Source organism: Poromitra crassiceps (assembly GCF_964638095.1).
Source record: "Poromitra crassiceps genome assembly, chromosome: 10".
Classification (NCBI taxonomy): Eukaryota; Metazoa; Chordata; class Actinopteri; order Beryciformes; family Melamphaidae; genus Poromitra; species Poromitra crassiceps.
Genome location: NC_139631.1, coordinates 10,875,230 through 10,892,729, shown reverse-complemented (window position 1 = coordinate 10,892,729; position 17,500 = coordinate 10,875,230). Strand labels below are relative to the sequence as shown.

General features: G+C 44.5%; 1 protein-coding gene across 1 annotated transcript in view; it reads right to left on the bottom strand.

The window, feature by feature from the left end:
* Nucleotides 1-17,500, bottom strand: part of LOC310783877 (netrin receptor UNC5C-like) — a 386,712-nt gene that overhangs the window by 132,318 nt on the left and 236,894 nt on the right. The gene's annotated exons all lie outside the window — the stretch shown is intronic.

Here is a 17,500-nt window from a genome sequence, read left to right as displayed (position 1 = left end):
TGTGTGCGTGTGTGTGTGCGTTCGTTCGTGCGTTCGTGCGTGGGGGGGTGGTGTTGGTGGAATAGAAAGTAGTGAGACACCACTGTAACTGCTGCAGAAATAGCCGATCGTGAGCCAATTAAAGTGAATGGTTGAACTAGAGCCAGACAGCCAGTTATAGCAAACTCAAACTAAAGCAAAGAAAACATGTGGAATGCGACTTGAATGGAAACACTGGGTTTAGGGAGACAGTAAGAACTAATGAGCACGACGACTGTGCTGAATCAAAAAGGGGAAAACGAAGACACGTTCTGGTTTCCACATCACCACGCTCTCTGAGAATTTGCACATGGTTTATTCATCTGCTTATCAAAACCTTACAGTAGCTGGGTTAGGATCGGTGGTGGTTAGCTTCTAAATGGTACTGTAGTAGAATGTTTACAAAGCGTGTGCATGTAGCAATGAGTGTTGCCTTGAGTGTGATCTTGAAGAAAATATGAAAATCTATGGACATGGAGAAGTGGAATGCTTATAAAAATCTATGCACATTGTTAAGGATAACGGTTATGAAAAACTGGACATACTTGAGTAGAATCCTGACAATGTGAGTGCTTAGCTACTGTATGAACATGGTTTGGTAGAATGCTGATGGACTGATACTGATAGTACTGATGGGAAAAGTATGCATATTGTTGAGCAAAATGCCAATGGAATATCTGCACAAGAGCCTGCGCAGTCGCATCTAGGATTTGGGCAAACAAGTTATCAATATAATGATCAAATGTTGTTGCAGTCTTTATACAGACCAATAGTTACAGTATGGTTTGTAACTTGCACAGGAGTACAAACAGTCAAGTAATAATTACTCCTTTTTCTTTATGGGAACATCAATAAAGTTGTGAATTGAATTTTAAATGAACTGAATTGGGTAAAAGGTCAATGAGCTGTTCTGAAGATGAAAAGACTCGGGCTCAGTTTCACTAAGACTGTGATGCAAGTGCAATTTGTATATTTTATTTTGTATTTTATAAAAATGGCAAAAGGGATCATTGAAATGGAAACTCCCATCAATTTACTGAAGGAAAATGTGCATAATTGTACACAGTATTTAACGCCCAGAGGAAGCACGTCCTAACTTCTCTCCCTGATAAAGCTCGGCTCTTATTTTTTCCAAGGCACAACACCCAGACAGAGAAAATAAGAAAGAGAATAATGAGAAATAAACAAAACAAATAAATAAATAAATAAATAAATAAATAAATAAATAAATAAATAAATAAATAAATAAATAAATACTGTTAATGAATAAATACGTTTTCCATTAAATTACTCACTTTCAAATGGATACTCACTTTCAAATGTCAGAAGATGAGATTAAAATAAATCATAGTTTCAAGTCATGTTATTTTATCTCTGCTTGATAGAATAACAAACACAGAAATCTCAGACTATGAGGAGTCATGTATAGAAACCGCTAGGTGACATGGGAAAACGTTATTAAATCATGTCCACAATTTACAGTAATAAAGCCTGTGATGTGGGCATGCTATATTTAAAGCATGCCAGCATTTAAAAAACAACATTAAAAATAGTTTTGTGAGTAACATTGCTACCATTTTCTGATGGTACAGATGGAGAGTGTTTGTAGTCAATTAATTTTTTATTTTATTTTTAAATACCACAAAATATTGGAGTAATTTACAATAATCATACTGAGCAAGAGACAATTGATTCACTCTTAAAATATCATGGTCAAAACCATCTTTTACATAATGCCGTTCACATCCTTCACCCGCCAGATGAGATGTGCTCACGAGTGGTATAGCGAGTAGGTTGGTTAGAGTATAACGGCCCGTTAACCAGCTCCGCCTCTCGGCATAGTGGTTAGCGCGTGCGCTTTGGAAGCGGGAGGTCGTTGGATCGAATCCCGCTTCACCCCAGGCAAAGCCTTTAACACTGGTTGCTGCCAGTGCTGTCAACACAACGCAGGTTACACCCACACTTCACCCATATCTTTCATATCCAGTGCTCGATCTTGGGCTGGCCACACACTAGAAAATATTGTTTGCGATGTCAAAAGCTTGCGGGCCTGTAGTTGGTTTCCAGCAGACGGTGGCAGCAGCAGATATCATAGGCAGTTTATTGCTTGGAGAGCGATGCTGCAGCATGTAGAAAGAAAAAAAAAAGGGTGGAAAATTGCAACTGACTTGATTTGCATAAGTGGTCGTAATAAATCAGGCGTCAAACTGGAAAAAGCTGGGCCCATTAAGTTTTTTCTGCACTGTAGTAATTAGCTGGGCCCTTAGTAAATACAGCCCTGGGTTGTTTTGAGTTTGTGACTTATTCACTAAAGAAATTAAATGCAAATCAAGTTGTGCCGCAGACATGCCCTGGGAAGAGCACTGCACACGTTAATAACCCCTTTCATCATGGGTGTGCTTCAGGTTTCAACCACCTGGTGCCAATAGCAGCCTTTATAACTGCACTACTTCCTGATTTCATTTCAGACTCCGGGACAGAATATCCTCTTTCTGGCAGAACCTGACTTGCCGGCAACATTGCCCACGTTTTGCAACAATAACAACAGCAGCCAATTAGTGAATGTGGGACTCAGCTTTTAAGGACTTTGAGTACAGCAGGTGACTACTTTGACGCATCAAACCAGTGCCACATTCAATTCAAAGTGGTGCTCTCAGAAAAAGGGGTTTTCTATGTCTTTGTATAAATTGCAAATCGAAAAATAGACACATTAAGCATAATACTCTATTGTTGTGCCACTGCTACTTTATTTTTGTTTACTCCATTGAGTTCAGAATTGAGGGTATCAATCAATTAATCATTATGCTAGGATTCACAACAGATTTTGGACTGCAATGTGGTGATACTGGGATCATAGGTAACGTTAGAGAATACCGTCAACTAAGACTAAAAGCAGGAGGTGCATTACAGGTGAAACAGGGACATAATACAGTGGACTAATGGCTCATTTATACTCCATTTTCATACGTAAATAGATGCGTCTTTCACGTTTGTTAAGCAATACATTCACCAGTGGGCAGTAGAGAGTCAAATGCATGAGTGTGTGTGTGGTTTTGCTGCGTTTCATGCGTATCCGTAAGCTTTCAGATGACAGACAGAAAATGCACGTAATGAATACAGAGTACGGACAGAAGGCTCTGTCTGTCTTCATCTCCGTCTTTAACGTAGAGTATAATTGGGCCTTAACAGTTACAGGTGTGTGATCAAACAGACAGGAAGTGGTTCAGTGTGTGGCTAGAAAAGAGCACAAGAAAGAGGAGGTAAAGAGGGGGGGAAACAAAGTGAGAGCAGACGATATTGCAGGGATAGAGAGAGCATCAGGGATAGAGAGAGCATCAGGCGGGGAGGCCAGTTGATTTCACAGCAGGGGAAATCAATGCTTGTAATGATGAAATGTGTTGTGTTTCTCAGCGAGGCAGCAGCTCAGAGAGAAGAAGAGAAAAACAGTCTGACACCGGTTTGACACTGGTTTGCTGAGCGAAAACAAGAGCAGCGCTTCAGCTCTCTGAGGAATACAGCAGCACACACTCCAAAAGATCAGATCCAGAGATTCTCCAGCTGCTTCTCCTCGGATGTCACGTCATCAACACAGCAAAACATGTCAAGACAGCAGGAATAGCTATAAGGGATATCAAACATATAAAAAGCACGCCATGAATCAGGACTTTGTCACTACCTAAGCAGCCCTCCCAACAACCCAGATGCCCCCTGAGCAAAACCAGCTCTGCAACGACTGGGGTCCCCCCAAGGGACGTTATCAAGGGACGTTATCCCATGGAAGCCATGGGATGGATGATTACACACTATGGCGATTAAAATGAATCTTGAATCTTGAATAAAGACAGGTGTCACTGGATGTAGATGCGCCCCAATAGTTAACTGCATAATCTGCTGATAGGCTCACAAAGCTATTGTTGCCGGGCAGATCGAAGCAAGTGAATTACCCGAGGATGCATTGCTTGGAGCGTTCCCGTCATTCTGTTATGAGGTGACAAGCATGGAGTCTTAGGTGTGTGTAGCATGAACTAAAGCACTCCTGTCAGCTGAGGGAGGTGAGGAGGGGGAAGAAGTCGATGGAAAATGGAAGACAAGTATCAAAACAAGCGGACACCGTCACCAACATTTCTATCAATCAGCAAACTCTGCACAACACCGCATATTTATTTCTGTGTCAGTGCTCATAACAACGTTTCTTTGTCAACAGGGGAGGAAAGGTGAGTGAAAACACATCAATACACTCAGTGTGTTTTATCAGCCCTGGACTTTCACTTGTATTGCCATTCATTTGAAGACATGGGGCGGCTTTAGCTCAGGAGGTAGAGCGGGTCGGCCAATGACGCAAGGGTTGGCGGTTCGATCCCCGCTCCCTCCCAGCTGCTGTCGCTGTGTCCTTGGGCAAGACACCTAACCCTCCTTGCTCCCGATGGTGTGTAGGCACCCTGCGTGGCAGCCTGCCGCCATCGGTGTATGAATGGGTGAATGTAGACTATCTACTGATTGTAAAGCGCTTTGGATAAAAGCGCTATATAAATGCAGGCCATTTACCATTTACCATTTACATGGGAGTTGGAAGTTAAAATGTGAGGACAGGTAACAGAGGGACAGGTGACAGAGCAGAGATAATACTGTAAGCTACTGTTCACACTTTAAAATGGGCTACCTACAAATCTAGCCACTTTTTCCACACACAGGAGCCGTGGGGACCAATGTTGAAGTTGACTCCCACAGCTTTTGGCAAATCAAATCAAATCAGTACAGCTGATGTCTGCGCTAGTTGCTTGTATAATCTAAAGAGGTTTGATGATCACTGTGCTTCTCGTATGCAAATGCGCATTATGTCATCATCTGGCAACTTCTAGTGACTGAGCTACTTTGTTTGGCAGAGTATAAGCGAGACTTCATCCAACTCTCACACCTTGAGTCTCAGCAATGGATGCGTTGTGGCAAAGTGACAACAAAGAAACAAAAGTTACTGTAAAAAGATATCCAGCGGTCGCACAAACGGATCTCAACCACCCAAGCCCCCTAGCACCATGTCCATGTCCCTCGCAGAGCAGCTCATGTTTGAACGCTACAGTTTCATATCCAGAGCGAGCGAGTGGGCGTGTGCTTACGAGTGAACGATTCGTTGCACTTGTGACAATGAGCATTTTCAGCATCGACTGTAGTGAAGATACCAAAGATACTTAATGTTTCTCTGTCTTCTCTGCCATCCCCTCTCTCTCTCTCTCCCCATCTGAAACTGTGACTTGTTGTGTGTGTGTGTGTGTGTGTTGGTCTGTGTGCTGCTTGCCTGCATTGTGTGTGTGTGTGTCTCTGCTACGAGTGTCCCCTCCCCTCCTCATGTCACACACAGAAAGGAGAGAGAGGGAGGAAGAGAGAGAGAGAGAAAGCGAGTGAGACAGATCTCTTTTCTGGGTTGGAAATAGTGAAAAAATATATCTTACAGAGTTAGCCGCCCCACCCCCACCACGGGCCCACAGGCACTCTCTACTCAGCCAGACCACACGGTAGATTTCCTCATGTGTGAAAACAACGCTGCCTCTTGTATGAAAGGGTAACTCCTGGGGAATGTTTGGACCTGATTCAACGGGCATGGTCCAGAGTTCATGTCTGAACGTGGATTTTGGAAGCAATATGCCTGCATTGTATGACATGAAATGCACAACAACAACCACTTATTTGTATACTGCATAGTACAGTACCACGACTTTGGAGAAAAAGTTGAAACTGTACAGTTTCAATTTAAAGTGATGAATCATCAAACAGTTTTATCATGTTATCAGATGTGAAGAAATGCTGGTGGGGAGAGCGATGATAAGAGCCTTTTTCATACAAGTGATAAGGAAGGCAGAAAAGCCTCTTTTCAGATGGATTTACATCAGCCCAACAAAGAGCAGCCAGATGCTGAGTCATTATCTACACTAATTCATCACAATTAATGAGTTGTGTTATAATTAACTGGATTTGTTCTGAATTAGAAACACTTACAAACACATTTCCGTGGACAATAGGGTAATTAATTCTAGTGTCAACCATCTAATTTAGAGTTTCAGAAGTTTTCACAATTTGGAAATCTTTTTAAAATTATTGCATAGAATATGAATTAGTTTGACTCAAAAACGACAGAAGCTAAATTCTGCAGGGTATGTGATTAAACAAAAAGGCATGCATTTCCAATAATTATTTTTCAGTGGTTCAAAAGAATCTGAGTGTTTGAGGGAGAGAGAGAGAGAGACAGAGACAGAGAGAGAGAGAGAGAGAGAGAGAGAGAGAGAGAGAGAGAGAGGAGGACACATGAAGACAGAGACACACCATAAAAATGGTTCAGATAAAGAGAGAGATCAGGGAAGAGGGAAAAAGGCCTCAGAAGCTCTGTTGGGTTTGAATGTGATCAGTAGCCGTTTTCACACACGGATCGCGCAAAATTGCAGTTCAGAAGGCCCGCAAAACCGGCAGCCTCGCCACAGAAATTGCTTTCACACACAGCCAAGCAGCACCGCCACATTCCCGTCCTGGGGTGTGCTTTCAGGCGACAGCCACCGCTCCCGGATTGAAAGCCGAGCGGAGGTATTTCCACCCAGCTCTTCCTAGCCCAAATGAATATTTTCATAGGATAGTGTAGCCTAGGCTACTGTATGATGAATGAATTAATTCAACAACCAAACATCGCCGATGTATGCCAGCCAACGAGCCAGCCAACGACATGCAGCTGCGGGTTGTTAAGGATCAAACTGATAAAACGACGTGCAGCTACGGTCGGTAAGGATCAAACTGATAAAACACGAAAGTGTTGTCCACATGCAGCATGGTAACAAGGCTTACAATAGCTACTAGCTACTCCCCCTACCCACCCCTTGAACCCAGACTCTCTAGGACCTACCTATCCCTATGAGCTACGGCCCCTATTCCCTAGCCCCGGAGTGACTGACTGTCCTGACTTTGGCATCTTCTGACCCCGGCCTGGCCTGCTGCCAACGCCGTGGGAAAAACACTGCAATTCTGTATCATTGACAGAGATGTTAACAGAGAGAGAGAGACACACTGAGTTGACAGAGTTCTGTGCCAGCCAAGACAGGGGGAAATCAGTCAGGACATTGATGGGTGCAAAGTCACCAGACTGTGGCCAATTGCACGCTCACAGAGACTGTGTGTGTGTGTGTGTGTGTGTGTGTGTGTGTGTATGTGGGGGGGGGGGGGGGGGGGGGTCTTCTCTGTCTATATGTGCATGTGAGCCAGGTATGTGTATGTGTCTGTCTGTGGCTGTGTGAGTGACAGAGTGTTGGTACGCTCTCTGTCTTGATGGCTGCCCCGCTGACATTGATGGATCATCACAGTCCCTCCTGGTCCAGGTTTGAATACTTCTCGCGTGTGTGTGTGTGTGTGTGTGTGTGTGTGTGTCTGACTGTGTGTGTGTGTGTGTGTGTGTGCGCACGTGTGAGTGTCATTTAGCGTGCACGTCAGTGTCCTGTCCTTCAATAGTTCCAAAGAGGCAGTGAACCAGGACATTCCAGGGTGCAAACAGCAAATCTACGGGGAACGGCAGCCGTGAAAAAAGCACACACAGACAAAACAGCATTCTCTCTTTAACATACGCACGCACGCACGCACGCACGCACGCACGCACGCACGCACACACACGCACACACGCACACACGCACACACACACACACGCACACACGCACACACGCACACACACACACACACACACACACACACACACACACACACACACACACACAGCTATCTTGCATATCAGGAGCCAATGAAACAGAAGGCAATTGACCTCCTTTATAAACCTTGATGTTGTTAATAATTGAGAGTGGACAATCGCAGTATAAGAGAAGGAGAGAGAGAGAGGGAGAGAGAGAGAGAGAGAGAGAGAGATAGGGGGGAGATGGAGAGAGCTGGGATAAAGGTAGAGGCCAATGGAAGGGATGGCAGAGAGGGGGAGAAGGAGGGAGTGGGGAAGAGAGACATTAGGAGAGAGAGAGAGCAAAAGACTAGAAGAAATCGATAAGAGTAAGATGGCAGCAAAGGAGGGAAAGAGGTCACAAATCAGCCTAGCCAATACAGAGTGTGTGTGTGTGTGTGTGTGTGTGTGTGTGTGTGTGTGTGCATGTGCGTGTGCGTGTATGTGTGTGTGCGCGCCGTGCGTGGATGGGCAGTCGCAGGCCAGCGCTAGCAGACTAATAACCATTCACACTTTGGCTAATGGAGACAAAGTAAGTAACCTAGTACACAATATATCATTAGCACACTTCAAGGCTAATGGAGATATATCCTGAGGTAGTGTGCACTTTGCTTAAATAAACACTGCTAATGCCCTTCAGTATAACATATGGGATCTAGAGACATTTCATTGGCGATAATGCAGCTGAAGTAAAGTGCCAGAGATTTCTGTAGGGAGGCAGCTTTGAATTCTATTTGATTTGGTACAAACACGAGTAATTAAAGCACACAAATGCTCACAGTGAAGCAGAAGTCATCAGTCAGTCAGTCAGTCATATTGTTAGTCCCAACTGCCTGGAACTCTTTTAGCGAGCACCCTGAAAATCAATACTTTGGTATCCCTTGGGCATTTTAAATCAATGATTTCTAATCATTTTACTTCAATATTTGCACTTGTTTTAATTGATTTGAATTGATTTTCTATTATGTTAATATTTTTAACTGACTTGCTTTAACTTCTTCGACTTCATCTCGTGTCTCTTATTAAGTGTATTTATTTTTTTGTGATTTGATTGTTTCTTGTATCTTTTACTATTATTTTATCTTGATTTACTCGACATCATTGTAAATGAGGGCTAGCCCTGAATGATTTTTCGAGTTTAAATAAACATAATATATGGAGGGTTTTGACTGCATCAGTTATTTGTTGACTGGATGTTGCATCACAGAGAGTGTTTGTCTCTGAGCAGTAGGCTCTCAGCCTCATGCACGCTGAAGAGCTTCAGCAGAATGATGTTTGCAAGTGGAGCTTGACGTCATGCTGTAGATAATGCTGAGGATGCTCCCCTCCCTCTCCTGTTTCTCCTCCTTCTCATCACTCCTTCCAAACCTTCTCCCTATCCGTCCTTCCTCATTTCGTCCACAACACGTATTGCTGTATCCTTTTATCTCCCCATCCTTCTCCTCTCCATGACAATACCAATGACAGAATTCCCTTTTTCATGTTTGGACATTACAAATGTGTGCGTCACACACTCATTTCATCTCATGATTTTCCCCTATTTTCTTTTTCGTTTTGTTTTCTTTCTTTTTTTTGATCCCAAAGATCAATACAGCATGTTCCAGCTCCACCATGTTGAAGCTCAAAAAGCTTTTAGAATTAGAGAAATAAAAACACAGAGAGAGAGAGAGAGAGAGAGAGAGAGAGAGAAAGAAAGAGAGAGGGAGAGAGGGTGAGAGAGAGAGAAAGAGAGAGGGTGGGTGAGAGAGAGAGAGCATAGTACTGTAGGATTGGTATCATGTTTCCCCTCAGTGTGACTCCCTGATATCTCTTGGCCTTTCCAGGCCGCTCAAAGGCATCTTCCATCAGCATCCCTCCATCCTCCTCTGCTTTCTGCAGCTCAGGTTTAATGTCTCCGTTTCACACAGAGGACGTTATAGAGTAGAGACCACACACAGCATGGAACACATAGACAGCACAAAGAGAGAGGGAGGAAGAGAAAGAGAAAATAAACTGGGGAGAGAGGGACAGAGAGAGAAAGTGAGAGAGAGGGAGAGGGAGGAAGAGAAGGAGAAAAGAAAGCGGAGAGGGACAGAGAGAGAAAGTGAGAGAGAGGGAGAAGACAGGGGGAATAAAAGCAGTATGGGGGACATAGCTGCTAGCTGTCTCTGCAAACAGCAGGAGACAGAGAGGGGAAAACAGCTTCCAGCGTGTACGTTTACACACAAACAAACAGTGCACACACAGTGGGTATCCACAGCACACACACTAGCTTTATATGAGCTTTACTTTGCTGAGAAAGGACAACGTTGGATAATATATCTCTATAGTCATTATGTAAGGGATAATCGTCTCCTAGGTGTGCATTAAAATATTTTAACACACGACGTGGGGGCGAAGAATGACCCGACACGAAAATAATTTAACACACACATAGGAGTTGATTATCCCACTTATAGTCACTTAGCCAACAATATAAAAATAAAAACATTCACAGATTTTTGATAGGAAAATCGAAGCTTTTTCAGAAGGCATAACTTGGTTTACCTACGAACACCTGGAAAAACGACTAATAGGGCTCAACAGTCTCGTGACGGCTCCTGGTCCGGAAGAGAATTCCCCATTCATTTTCTCCATAGATATTTCGAAAAATCCTTATATAACGAGTTTTAAGGCTGGAACCAACCCAACCAGCAACCTACTGTACTGAACCGTGAGTGACAATAAAATATTTAACTTGGAGCAAAAACAACAACAACAAAAAACAGGGAAATTCTCTTCTGGACCAGGAGATGTCACAAGACAAGACTGTTGAGCTCTATATAGTCATCCTGTCAGGTTCTCATGCAATGGAAACGTTCACTGCTTCAGTAAATAGGACAAACCTTGGGTACGAGTCGGCAACAGTGTGATCTAGTCCGCTCAGCTCATCTTTGGCCAGAAAGCTAATGTTATGCTAGCAAGTTTCAAAGTCAATAACATCGCGTACGGTTGAAAAATAGTATATCATTTTACAGCATGTTTAACAAGAAGAATAGCTAGCTATCCACCCATGTTATTGTCCCTAAATCAATACAGTATCAAGATTTTGAGAACGATGAGATGAGGCAGAGCCTGAAGTAGCGAGTTGAACAACGTTGTAGATGATTACTTATGTGGTATCATATCAGTAAGTTCCAATCGAGGGCAATGTTTCTTGCAGCTCGTGTGTTACATCGCCATCCTGTGGTGTTCAGAGGATGGAGGCACTGCTGTGCTGACTAAATTAAATATTCAGATTTTTTGGAAGGTTTGCGTAGCGGATTTAAGGGGACACCTGTCGACCAATCAGAAAAGAGCATTATGCTAGATCTTGGTTTAACACTGTTTAATTTTCATTATCTGATTTTATTTATTTGTAGAGAGTTCAAAAGAGTTCAATGACATAATGGCTTTGACATCAGATTAGCTTATCATCGACTGTTTGATTTCTCTGAGGTTTGTTTGCATTGCAAGACATGATCACTTTAGCTTACAGGTACAGTAAATAAACAACGTGTTGAAGCATTGCAGTAAAAACTGACTTATGGTAATACAGAAGGACTCATTTACTTTGCAAAAACTGCCCCAGTTCTAGAGAGCTCCAACCCTCAACAGCTCTTGATGCTGCACATCTGTTTATTTTTTTACAAGCACGTCTGTTGGGATCTTGGTGTGCTTGAGAGTTGAAGTGTTCGTCATTAAAAGTAAAGACTAGCAAATCCATGTTTTATTGAAAAGCGACACTGTGGCAGCGTGATTACTTAAGATATGCTTAATTTATCTGTACCAACAAGATCAATTAAGCATAATCTTAAGTCGTTCAAATATTTAAAACCATATAATTCTTTTTACCCAGGGCTGAGGCTCATTTCAACTGGCAGTACACACTTATAAACACAACTGTGAAATGATAATTAGGAAATTCAAGTGTTGTTCCTAATGAGATGGCACTGGTCAGTGGTTGCAAGATATCCGTGGGAACCGATGTCAGAGTTAAATTGGACTTGATGTTGTTCAAAATGGCCTGTCTGCATCGATCTGTTTGTCAGCTATGTGGCTAACTGGGTAACGCTGAGCCTTGAAATATCCCCCGTGGTGTTCATCACATACGAGTGCCTAGATCCACGGGTCATTAATTGAGCAGAGTTTCCCCTCTATAACGCGCCGTCTGAAATCCAACAGCTAGCAAATGAGCTAGCTGATGTGAGACTAATAAATGACTAGCAGCTGCACATGATGTCAGTAATGAACGCTGAGAGATGGCTGTGTTAGCGGGGAGACCAGAGGGATGGGAAAAAGAGAGTGGGAAAGAGAGACCGAGAGGGAGGGAGGGAGGGAGGGAGGGAGGGAGAGAGGGAGGGGGAGTCAATGGCTGTGTTTAACGCACATGCACATAGTCCGCAGTGTTGGGCACGTTACTGAAAATGTGTCATTGGTTTGTTACTTCTTCTCTCAAAAAGCGATTTGATTACTTTACAAATGACTGCATAATAAAAGTAATTAGGTCATAGGGAAAGTAACATTGGCGTTACTTTTTGCTTTGATTGTCTTATTAATGCACACATTGTTTTAGTGTTGCTGTGGCACAGTAGAGGGCGCAAGACAAGACATACTGTCAAATTGGATCTGTCATTGCATACACCTGCATGGGATACTACTTGAACATTCACTTATTGGAGAGGCTTATACTGTAGCCTATAGGCTCTGGCTGCAGCTGCAGCATGTGGAGAATGTTTTGCCGGCCAGGGAGGCGGCGTCTCTCCCCGGACTATAGGTCTGATGATCATAAGCTGGATCATTAAATAAAGATAAAGTTGTCCGCTATTTTGTAATAGAGTCATTACAGTGAATTTGAAAAAGTAATGGTAGTTGCTAATTTCTAGTTACCACAAAAAGTAGTGGGATTACAGTAAGTAGTTACTGACACTGCGGTGTGTTCTTCAACTAACCTGGTTGGGTCAGCGTATGTACAGTAATGTCATAATCCCGTTAGCGCACACTCGTACTTATTAAGCCTGGTTAAAATATCTGGCTAAAAAACATGGTGCCGGGCATAACTTATTATTAGTAGTAGTAGTAGTTGTAGTAGTATTGTTATTGTTATTGTTATTATTATTATTATTATTATTATTATTATTCCTCTTTCTTTCCTGGTGGCTGCACCTCATACTTTTTGCTGGCGGGCCTGCCTAGCTGCCGGTGGACAGGAATATTCAGTTACTGTAACTGGTTTATTGGCTACAAAGAAACTCACTTAACCCAAATACGACCCTATACCAGAGTATGACCCGCAGCCAGGGCATGCACGCGCGCGTGTGCACGTCTGTGCGCGTGCACGTGTGTGTGTGTATGTGTGTGTGTGTGTGTATGTGTGTGTGTGTGTGTGTGTGTGTGTGTGTGTGTGTGTGTGTGCACGTGTGTGTGTGTGTGTGTGTGTGTGTGTGTGTGTGTGTGCATCCGCGCGTGTGTCTGCGTGCAGGATAATATTACAGCGGCGCACACATGCAAGGCAACAAGCTCACTCCTTGAAATCTCTGGAATCCAAAATCTCCTCAGAGGACATGAAGTTTTTAGTGCCAGGGTGGAGATGACTAAACCACAACAAGGGATGAGCGAAAGAGGGCTGTTGAAGTATTCAGAAGATCTAAAAATGACGCAGGAGAGATGGAGAAAGACAAATGGAAACAGACACAGAGGAAGAAAGGGACGTTAAACTATTCCAAAAGAAATAATGCAGGACTGAGACAAAGCAGGGAGAGAGATGGATGAAAGGAGGGAGGGAAAAATGGAATGTTGGAAAGAAGGGCACTTAAGAATTCAGAGAGAAATGCTACAGGGTGGAGGGGGATGAGAAAGGGGGTAGGAGCAGTACATGGGCTGATACAGTGAGTACACACTGAAAAAGCAGACGGACGGGGGGAGAATAGAGGCAAGGTGAGGAAAGGAGGAGAAGAGAAACCAGACAGATGGGGGGAGAACAGAGGCAAGGTGAGGAAAGGAGGAGAAGAGAAACCAGATGGACGGGGGGAGAACAGAGGCAAGGTGAGGAAAGGAGGAGAAGAGAAACCAGATGGATGGGGGGAGAACAGAGGCAAGGTGAGGAAAGGAGGAGAAGAGAAACCAGACAGATGGGGGGAGAACAGAGGCAAGGTGAGGAAAGGAGGAGAAGAGAAACCAGACAGATGGGGGGGAGAACAGAGGCAAGGTGAGGAAAGGAGGAGAAGAGAAACCAGACAGATGGGGGGGAGAACAGAGGCAAGGTGAGGAAAGGAGGAGAAGAGAAACCAGACAGATGGGGGGAGAACAGAGGCAAGGTGAGGAAAGGAGGAGAAGAGAAACCAGATGGATGGGGGGAGAACAGAGGCAAGGTGAGGAAAGGAGGAGAAGAGAAACCAGACAGATGGGGGGAGAACAGAGGCAAGGTGAGGAAAGGAGGAGAAGAGAAACCAGACAGAAGGGGGGAGAACAGAGGCAAGGTGAGGAAAGGAGGAGAAGAGAAACCAGACAGATGGGGGGAGAACAGAGGCAAGGTGAGGAAAGGAGGAGAAGAGAAACCAGACAGATGGGGGGAGAACAGAGGCAAGGTGAGGAAAGGAGGAGAAGAGAAAACAGATGGATGGGGGGAGAACAGAGGCAAGGTGAGGAAAGGAGGAGAAGAGAAACCAGACAGATGGGGGGAGAACAGAGGCAAGGTGAGGAAAGGAGGAGAAGAGAAACCAGATGGATGGGGGGAGAACAGAGGCAAGGTGAGGAAAGGAGGAGAAGAGAAACCAGACAGATGGGGGGAGAACAGAGGCAAGGTGAGGAAAGGAGGAGAAGAGAAACCAGACAGATGGGGGGAGAACAGAGGCAAGGTGAGGAAAGGAGGAGAAGAGAAACCAGACAGATGGGGGGAGAACAGAGGCAAGGTGAGGAAAGGAGGAGAAGAGAAACCAGACAGATGGGGGGAGAACAGAGGCAAGGTGAGGAAAGGAGGAGAAGAGAAACCAGATGGATGGGGGGAGAACAGAGGCAAGGTGAGGAAAGGAGGAGAAGAGAAACCAGATGGATGGGGGGAGAACAGAGGCAAGGTGAGGAAAGGAGGAGAAGAGAAACCAGATGGATGGGGGGAGAACAGAGGCAAGGTGAGGAAAGGAGGAGAAGAGAAACCAGACAGAAGGGGGGAGAACAGAGGCAAGGTGAGGAAAGGAGGAGAAGAGAAACCAGACAGATGGGGGGAGAACAGAGGCAAGGTGAGAAAGGAGGAGAAGAGAAACCAGACAGAAGGGGGGAGAATAGAGGCAAGGTGAGGAAAGGAGGAGAAGAGAGAGAGAAGCAGAGCTACTGTAAGAGATGGACCATCATGATGGCCTGTCGGTCTACTGTAGGAGATGGACTGTAATGATGGTGCCTCTGTCTCTCTGTGGGGGGGAAAGCAGGCGGTTGATTTCTCACATGCACACACGCGCACACACACACACACACACACACACACACACACACACACACACACACACACACACACACACACACACACACACACACACACAGAGAAACTAGCACTCTTTCTTGTCTCTCTTCTTAAAACTTTTCTTTAACTGTAACATTCAGTTTGTGTCCCTGTGTGTGTGTGCGTGTGTGTGTGTGTGTGTGTGTGTGTGTGTGCGCGTGCGTGCGTGCGTGTTTCTATATTTGTAATCCGATACTTTTACTCCTCCTCTCATGTTTACCTCTTCCCGCTCTCGTTGGTTTTTGCAGCATTTCTCCTCCTCTGCCTCGACTGTTCATGTGTGACAGCCGATCAGAGGAGACATCAAACCAGCGCGCTCAGTAGCTTCACTTTGCAATGTTTGGCTCCAGGCTCCTGCTTTGTATTACAAGGGGAAATGTTGGGTGGACACGCCGGTGTCAACTTGGGCAGAATCAAAAAGTTAAGCTTCCTCCCCAAATCCTCACAAACAATGTGCACATTGCAAGAATGTGCACATCAAATATGTATCATGTATTTCCCCCTCAAGGATTTCACACAGAAATCCATCCACCCCATTGTGCCACATGTTGAGATGTGCTACTGGCTGTGTGTTCATTCAGCAGGTACTACTATCTCAAGAGTTTTTAAACACTTTTCACCCGGCAACCACTGCGTTTAATCACTCCCTCTGGGGGACCCAGGCTCGTTAACAAACAGGTGGAGACCCGATGAGGTAAGCCCCGCGTCGGCCCAAAAGTCTCCGAAAGCAGGCTGTGTGCTGTACGTCTTTGTCAAGCGGCCAGAGCAACAGCACCATCCATCATTACCCCGGCCAACACGGAGAGTCAGACCACGTGCGCTCAAGTGACAAGTGTGGAACCTTGGCTGCACTCCAGCACATCGCTGCAGATCCTATTAACCTGTCCTGTGAACATGGCCGTCCTGTGTTGGCAGACGTCTGACACCAGGCCCGTGTGTTCGCACAAAGAACTACAGAGAGAAACGGAACGTCGGAAAGAAAAGGTTGAACCTGTTTACCTGCTGTGCAGCGGGGAGACGACACGAGGGGAAATGTTTTGTTTTGTGTGAACTATCCATTTGATGTAGTGCCTGTGTCGGCCACATTTCCTGGATCGGTGCAACTGTATAGCTCACAGAGCACACTAAATATCATCAGAGTCGGTGCAAATCAGAATGTGCAGTCTGCAAAAGGTCAACTTCTAAAGGGGAAATACTGACAGTTATTTCCTTTTAAAGCCACTTTATATATTATATTTTACAATGCCTTTTCAATAGTCTAGTGGTCACAGGGACACAAACTGTTTTTCTAAACATGGAACATAACAATCTTCGATGCAGTATGAATTATATCTCTCTGCTTGTTTCTCCCTTATTGCACCTGTGATTAACAGACGCCTTAAACCAGAGCCCATTTTCATTCAGATCAATTGAGCTGAGAGGTCAAGGAACCCCTGGTTTTTCCCTCGCCTAAATGTAGCCTAAATTTCAAGCGTTATTTAGCCCCCTTCCCGACAAGCTAGGTCTGGCCTTAGATCATCTAGTTTCATATGAGAGCAGAAACTTCACTCTGACTTTAAAACTAAGCTAGCTACAGGCCATTAGGCCATGAGGGGTTAACAGGAGAAATGACCAATCGGGAGAAAGGGTTAAAAATAGGGAGACTCTGGTGTGTTGGCAGGTATGAAAGTAGACCGTGGGCCAGTGAGGGCAAGTCACAAACTCGAATGGGACCTTAATACGATGTGACACCGGCCTCGTCAGCAGAGAAGTTCACTGATTTAAACTAGGAACCATCAATGCTCATGTGAGTAAAGCAGATTTGGGGAGGGCCCATTCACTGGACCTTTCCAGGGGTCCAGTCATTTGTGTGGGCGGGCCTGGTGATATATTATACGTTGGCAGTGTGACAGCAGAGTACAGCCATCAGCCACAGATACGGTGACACATGCTGAAGAAGAACTGGAATAACAGCTATAAATTCTCCATTGAGCTCCATTGCATTTCTTTAAAAAAAATATACATATATAGTCCAGTGTTGAGATGTTGTAATTGACATGCTCTCTTCCTGCGCATGTCTCTGGCTTTTTCACCCATGTTCTCTGTCATAAAGTCCTGAGTTGAAAAAAGTTTCGGAACACTTCTTCCCAGATTTCTCTCTGTATGACACATTTCACACACAACTAATGTTCTTCTCCACCCATCTTTCCAGAGAATGATCTGATGAGCCATCAAACATCTCACAGTGTGACTCTCCACCTCCCTCACCCACCACCCTCTCCTCACATTCGTCCTTAAAATAGATGGGTGTAGGGGCATCT